Below are 8,192 nucleotides of genomic sequence, written 5' to 3'. Positions count from 1 at the left end.
GAGTAATAATGGTTTTATCATTTATATTTAGCTGTGGTTACCTAGCTATAACTCTTTTTAACGAGTAAGTGGTAAATATAACTCAGGTTTGTATTTTTGTATGTTTTCTCAGTAACGTAGGACAAAAGTGTCTATATAGTTAACCCTAGTTAACAAGTGGTGATAGATCAAGATTAACTACTAATACTATAATATAACTATAAAGATTAAATTGGATAGGTATGAAGAATAAGATTGTGATAGGGAGCTATCACAAGAGTTCAACTTTCTAGAATAAACACTAAACCTCAATCAACTGGACTATGAACCTAACTGATTTGTCACTAAGAGTTTAGGTCTTGAAGTTTCTGGCTAAGACGGATATCACTACTCCCAACGTTAACCTTAGAAGGTTTAAACGACCTTATGGATAGAATCCTAGGTACATGAATAAAGTGGTATTATCCCTAAGGAAAGTCTCGCCTTTTCTTAATCCTAGTTACTCTAAGTAAAGAAATATTCCACCACTTAATACTAAGCTATGCCTTAACATTAACAGATGTGCAATATTAGATATTCTAAGGTACTGCTAATTGGATTAGAGGTCTCTCCTTTGCGATCACTTATTCAACCCCGGATCATCTTACAACATCTCAAGAACATTGTTTCTGACGCGAATCATGCTTTTGACCAAGCCAGTGTTCACTGAACTCTATATTGCCTACTCTAATCACAACCTAAATATGCAGCTCTTCTCTGACGAATAAATGGTTATTCTTACGTAGGTACTATATCCCTATTGTGATGTTAAGCACACATAACTACTTACCCGTATCCTATGGTTGATCAAGTCTTAATACTAGGTTATAGCCACGTGAATAAGCGGAAAGGGTGATCCGTAAATTAAACTTCTAAACCGTCAAGGTTTCAGCATAACATTAGTATAAGTTTCATATAAAGTATTCAACATATAATAAACATTTGTAATGGAAAGATAATCATGCAAGATGAAAGCAACTTAAGATAACTTTATTAAATTAAGGAAAGCGTTCACCGTTTACAGATGAGATCCGGACCATTACAAGTGCTGACATCCTCTAGACTGCTCCTATTACAATCTTCGACGTTCGCTTTCGGGTACTTAATTTCCCGCTCGGAGGTGAGAAGGCCTTGAAAGCTCTAGTGAGAGAAAGTGTATTGTAGTGAGAGAGTGAAGAGAGGTGTGTTGAAAATGGATGCCAAAAAGCCTTTAAATAGACTTGGAATTTGCCTGCAAATGGCTGGCAGGCCGTTTACAAGGGCCGTTTGCCAGACCAGCCCGTTTGCAGGGGCCGTTTAACTTAGATGTGTGGCAGGCCGTTTGCAAGCCAGGAAAGCCGTTTGGCAGGCCGTTTGGCTTGCTTGGTCAGCTAATTTTACTGGGTCGTGACTTGATTTCTTGTCTTTCACCGTTTTCGCTCTAGAATCTTCGTTTTAGCTCCGATTCTCTTGATTCTTTTTGCATCGTCTTCGTAATTTATTTACCTAAAAATTTAACTGAAAAAGAGATTATTTTGTCGATAAAGATTTGAAATTTTATGCTTTTGAGACTTAATACCGGGGGTAAAACGTGACTTTTTAACCGATATCAAATATCTCACACTTAGACTTTGCTTGTTCTCAAGCAAACTTTCGAGCTTTTAACACCAAAAATTTGTATTCGTAGCGATCAAGCAATCTTTGTTTCGCAAGACGTAGGAGCAAAAACTTGGTTTTATTCTTTTTGTTATTCCCAAACATTTTTCCCGCAAGCATGAGAGGAGGTTACATAACTGAGGCTATCTCACTCGGGTCACTCAATTCACTAAGGTGTTTCGGGTGTCCTATAGTTCTAAGAAATGAAATCGCTCATAGTCAGTCATGTTTGCATTCTTCATCATGGGCTTGATCAGGACTCAAATCTCCATCACTTATTTGAGAGAATTTTCAGTTATAGACTCAGCTTGTATCGTAAAGAGATGATGATTTGGAAGTTTTGGGGGTGTGAAGGTTTGGATAGGTAGGAGTTCATTTAAGGATTGATTTTGATAATCCTTTCAGCATTTTATCGGGAATTTCGAAGTGAACATCCTTCTTTTTGACGCCAGGAGTTCTTTTCTCGAATCTTTTCTGGTTCCGCTCCCTTTCTCAGAACCTTTATTTATCAGCAAAATTGTTTTTTTTAAGCATCTTTGCTTTCTTCTTCGAGGTCTCCGGTCTCTTTGATGATTGACTTAGATGCTCGCATTTTATAAGATTTCTCGGAAGTAATGTTTTCGTCTGGATTTATTTCTTTATTTATGAAGGGAATGAAATGGAAAGGTAATGGAGGATGGAGTTGCGGTGGTATGAAAATGAAAATGAAGGTATGTGGTGGGGGTGTTTTGTCTTCACGAATAGTTGAGGTTTCTAACTTAATAGTCCTCACCAAAAGGTGTGATTCCAAAATGTAAATCAAGAGCAAGTTCCGATTCAGAGATGCTAACATCGGCGCACTAAACGGAAGTGTAGAGAAGCACTAAAAATGAGTGCTTGTTTGGCCTTATTTGGGCTGCCTCTCATCAATTATAATGGGTCGAATTGCGCCTTTCGTCATGCAATGCTCTTTTGGAATATTCGGTTTGGTTTTTCGCAAAAAGTTTTTAACCTTGTTTTACTCTTTTGTCTATTTTGAAATAAAAACTTTTTTGATCGTTTATAGAATTTTGTAATCCTAAGTGTTGTATTGCACGAAAAGTTTTAAATTTTGTGAACAAATTTAGTTTTATAAACACTTGAGGATTTTACGAGAATCATTATGTGCAATATTTGCTATCCCACACTTTAAAATAACATTGTCCTCAATGTTAAGGATACGGCGTATCCCACACTTAGGTTTTGAAATAGGCGTTTTTGTTATTAAAAGTTTTTGTTGGTGGGGTTGCTAATCCCACACTTAGTGTTTAAAGTGGTATAGTATTTTGCGTATATTCTATTGAAAAAGTAGTGAATACGTAGTACTCCCCTATGGTTGCAAGGTATGTATGAATGGTTTGTCGAATATGGTTTCTTGTGCCGGCGCCATTCTCCTTCAGTACGTCCTTGCTTCAAATCGTGCTTCCATTGTGAGTACCCAGAAATTTTCGACTAATTTTAAACCAAACCCTCGATACAATTTACTATTCTGACACGATAAGCTAAGTCTGTTATCATGAGTCTCAAAATTTTTGAACTATTTTTATACATTCATTGGACCTTCGACTGTTCCCGACGATTCACGAACATGTACTTGTAAATAAATATGTTTATATATATATATATATATATATATATATATATATATATATATATATATATATATATATATATAAACATATAATATATAAAATGTATAAGTATCAAATATTCAAATAATGTTATCATATAATAAATGACATAATTACATAATTAATAAATTGTAATATTAATATATTAAATGTAGTTACAAGTTAAAATATAATTGTTATACTAATATTATTATTACTTTCATTATTAATATAAAAATCAGTATTAGTTATTTTATTATGTTCAATATATATAATATATGAAATTTAACACATGTAATTTGTTATATCATTTTTATTACTAAAAATTATCATTTTTATTCTAAAATTATTACTATCATTATTTCTATTACTTTTAATCATTATACTTATTATTATTAGTATTATTTGGATATTATTAATATAATTATTATTAATATACCTAATTGTTTATTAATACCAATTATATAAAGTAATGAAATATAAATACATATATATATATATATACAGATATATAAAAACAGATATATATATATATATATATATATATATACTGATATATACAGATACATTATATGAATCAGTATTATTGTATTTAATAATACAATTAACACAGAATAAAAATCAGTTTCATGTTACAATTATAATGTGTTTAATTTGTTTTTTGTGTCTCAAACTCGTACAATCCATAAAAATAATAAGAACAAAATTTGTTAGAATCAAAATGAGATATTATAACTCAGTAAGATACAAAGATTGCTAAATATTAACCAGATATAAAAACAAATTTGAATAGAAATCAGTAACAGAAAAATGTACGAATTTGTTACCTGTCATAATCTGATTTATTATTCTTGTTTTCTTCTTCTTGTTTGAAGAACCATGTCTGCATTTTATACATGTCGACTGTCCTTCCTTCCCCTACTCAAGATTCTTGGACGACTTCAATTAAACACTACAAAATAGTTTCAATCGAATTTGTTAGCTGTCAATAATAGTTAAAGCGTACGAATCCGTTACACTTCACTATCTACTTTATTTTTCTTGTTAGATCCTTCTAGCTCGATTCTTCCTGTCGACCCTCGAAACTCTATAAACCAATCGATCATTCACTTATTGTGAACATATTCGAAAAAAACCACCTATCTATCTCTTACTCTCTATCTCTCTCTTTTCTGTTTACAACCGAAACCGATTACCACCAAATGTTTTGAACCCATCAAATATCAACCAAGGAATTTAACCCGTGAACAATCAACTTATATATATATACACATATATACTTACATGATAGAAATCACCATCTTCAACTAAAACAACCATCACCAAACTCGTTTTGATTTTTGAACTTTTACTACTACCATTGAATACACCTCACCCACGGCTCATTATTACTACAACATCACCACAACCATTAACCTATGACTACTTCCACTTACTAACCCAACCACGATCAAGCCTACAAACCATTTACTCATGAAGCTGCGTATATTTTCTTTTCCTTCCAAACGTTTTCAGTGAATCGAATGTAAAGAAAAGGTTGAAAGCTTATTAAAGGCAATGTGAATGTTTTAATCTCTTGTGGCCGACAACTTCACCTCCCCCACTCAATTATTGTTAAAAGATTATATTTTGGTGTATTATTTAATTTAGGTATGTGGGAGCCAATTTTTCTAGCGATTATGATTATGGTTTATGGAAACATGACGTGGATGCTATATGACACACTATGAAATTGATTATCTAGCTATTACTGTTCTCAATCGAGTGAGAAACCAAACAGACACGTTTAATGTTGGGCTTATATTAAATTGTTGGGCTGCTATATCTCTTTGTCTAAATAGGCTGTAAACTATTGCTATTATTCTGCTGACTACTGTGATGACCCGGAAATTTCCGATCAAATTTAAACTTAATCTTTATATGATTTCGACATGATAAGCAAAGTCTGTAATGTTAAGTCTCAAAAAGTTTGAACTGTTTCATATATTAAATTGACCTTCGACTGTTCCCGACGATTCACGAACAATTGTTTGTAAATAAATATATATGTAAATGTAAGTATATGTATATTAATTTAAAATTTTAAAATATAATTTAAGCATTGAAATTAAATATGTAGCAATGAAAGTATATATATATATATATATATATATATATATATATATATACATATAAATATATATGATTGTGATACAAAAGAATTCTGATTGTATGTATACTATTATATACATGAATATTAAATATCCAATGTGTGTTATTATATATACATTAGGGTATTACGTAACTAATAAAAAGTAATATTAATATATGTAATTACAAGATTAAAATGTGGTTATTATATATATACTTTCTTTAAAATACAAATATTAATATTAGTACTAATATCAATATTATTAATATTATTAAAATGATGATATACAGATATAAAATTAATACATGAAATTTGTTACATAATAATAATTATTATTATTATTTTAGAATTTTTATTATCATTATCACTAAAGATCATTATATTTTTAGGTTATCATTATTATTATAAATAATACAATATATTATTATTATCATAAATAATATTATATTAATAACTATTATTATCATTTATTATTATTTTTATTAAAAATTAATAGTATTATTATTATTAATTGATATAATTATTATTAATTAGGATTATTATTATTAATATTATATTTATATTATTATATATATTATATATAAATATAAATAAAAATACGTATATAATTCCTATCAGATATCTGTTCCTCCTTCTGTTTTCTTCTGACCCGTGAACTCATGTCTAACCCTACAACAACGACCTCAATCATCTCATGTTTCTACAGCAATTATCTATCACTTTATGTATAAGCACACTGCAAGTCGAATTAAAAAAGAAGAAAACATTTAAAATAATTATATAGTTCTCTGTTCTTCATACTTTTGGGTCAAAATTCGAATTCGTGGGTTATCTCAAAATTTACAAATGTAGAGTTGTTCTAAAACATGTCGTGAATGTATGTGTAAAATCCCAGTTTCCAATTTTACAAATTAAACACGAATTTCTGAAGTCAAAGATTAGTTTTCAAAAGTCAAACTGGATGTTTATCATCAAATTCGAACTTGTGTTAATGTATTATGTTAAATTGACGATGGAGAAAGTTTCTAGGATTGATTTAAAACATATTTCGTGTTATAAACTTGGTCCAAATCGTTCTTAATTGCAGAATTATATATTTTTTTTTTGGAATACAGCGACTAGCATCAGAGGTTTTTTTTTTGTTATATATATATTTTTTTCTTTCTCAATCTATTTAATCACTTATTAATAATTTTTAAAGTGTTTTAGAATCTGAAATCGTCCATTTAATTGATTATGAAGTATGATTGATCAGATAAATTAAACTGGACGAATGGTTGGGTGTTGGAAGTGTAAGCGAGAGGTCTCGGGTTCGAGTCCCGTCGAGGACAATTCTTTTAGAAAAAGGGTATACACTTTATTTTTTTTTCAATTATTATTATTATTATTATTATTATTATTATTATTATTATTATTATTATTATTATTATTATTATTATTATTATTATTATTATTATTATTATTATTATTATGATTATGATTATTATTATGATTATGATTATGATTATGATTATGATTATGATGATGATTGTTATTGTTATTGTTATTAGTATAATTATTATTATTATTATCACTAAAATTAGTATTAGTTACCATTTATTATTAATATTATTACTACTAACTAATATTATTAGCAACACTAAGTATTATTATTTAGTATTATTATTATTATTAATATTAACATGATCATGAACATGATAATAACTTTTATATTATAAAATTTATAATAAAAGTTGTTAAGGTAAATTATTAGAAAATGGCTGTAATTACAGGAATACAGTTACAATAATGAATATAATTACGAAGTTAAGACATAGGAGCTGTAGTTATAAGTTTAGAAGTTAAAACCGAGGTTTATGATAAGTCTGATTAACAATAACCCTGTTATTATTGTTATTATTTTTATAAACTATCATTTTCATTAAAACTATCTTTATTATTAATAATAGTACTAAGTATCACTATTATTAGTGTTTTCAGATTTTTATAAGTAATATTATCAATATTATGAGTATCGTTATTATTACTATTACTATTAAAACTATTACCCTAACTATCATCAATAGTAAAATTAATATTTTTATAGTTATGTTCATTAATATCATTATTATTATCACTAATAGAATTATTAACACTATTACTTTTCTTAGAAAACTAAGTATTATAATTATTACCATATTTAATATTAGATTATTATAATTACTATTTTCATTAGCAAAGCAAATGATATATAAATAAATATATAAATATATTTAATACATATAACATAACAAAATTTATATTTTTATATACAAAATGAATATAGGAAACATATACATATTACTAATATAAATATGATATAACTAATAAATTCACTTAAATATAATTGTTCGATTGTAAATATGTGTATTAATATATATATATATATATATATATATATATATATATATATATATATATATATATATATATATATATATATATATATATATATATATATGATATAGGTTCGTGAATCCAAGGCCAACCCTGCATTGTTCATTTGTTCAATGTCGTCATATGTATTTTTACTACAAAATACAGTATGGTGAGTTTCATTTGTCTTTTTACTCTTTACATTTTTGGGCTGAGAATACATGAAAATGCTTTATTAACTGTTTTACAATAAATATATGCATGAGTTTCATTTTCTCCCTTTTTATATATATTTTTGGGATTGAGAATACATGCGCTGCTTTTATAAATGTTTTACGAAATAGACACAAGTATGTGAAACTACATTCTATGGTTGAATTATCGAA

This window comes from Rutidosis leptorrhynchoides, chromosome 1 (assembly GCF_046630445.1).
Source record: "Rutidosis leptorrhynchoides isolate AG116_Rl617_1_P2 chromosome 1, CSIRO_AGI_Rlap_v1, whole genome shotgun sequence".
In the NCBI taxonomy this organism is placed as follows: Eukaryota; Viridiplantae; Streptophyta; class Magnoliopsida; order Asterales; family Asteraceae; genus Rutidosis; species Rutidosis leptorrhynchoides.
Note: the sequence above shows the minus strand (reverse complement) of the source record.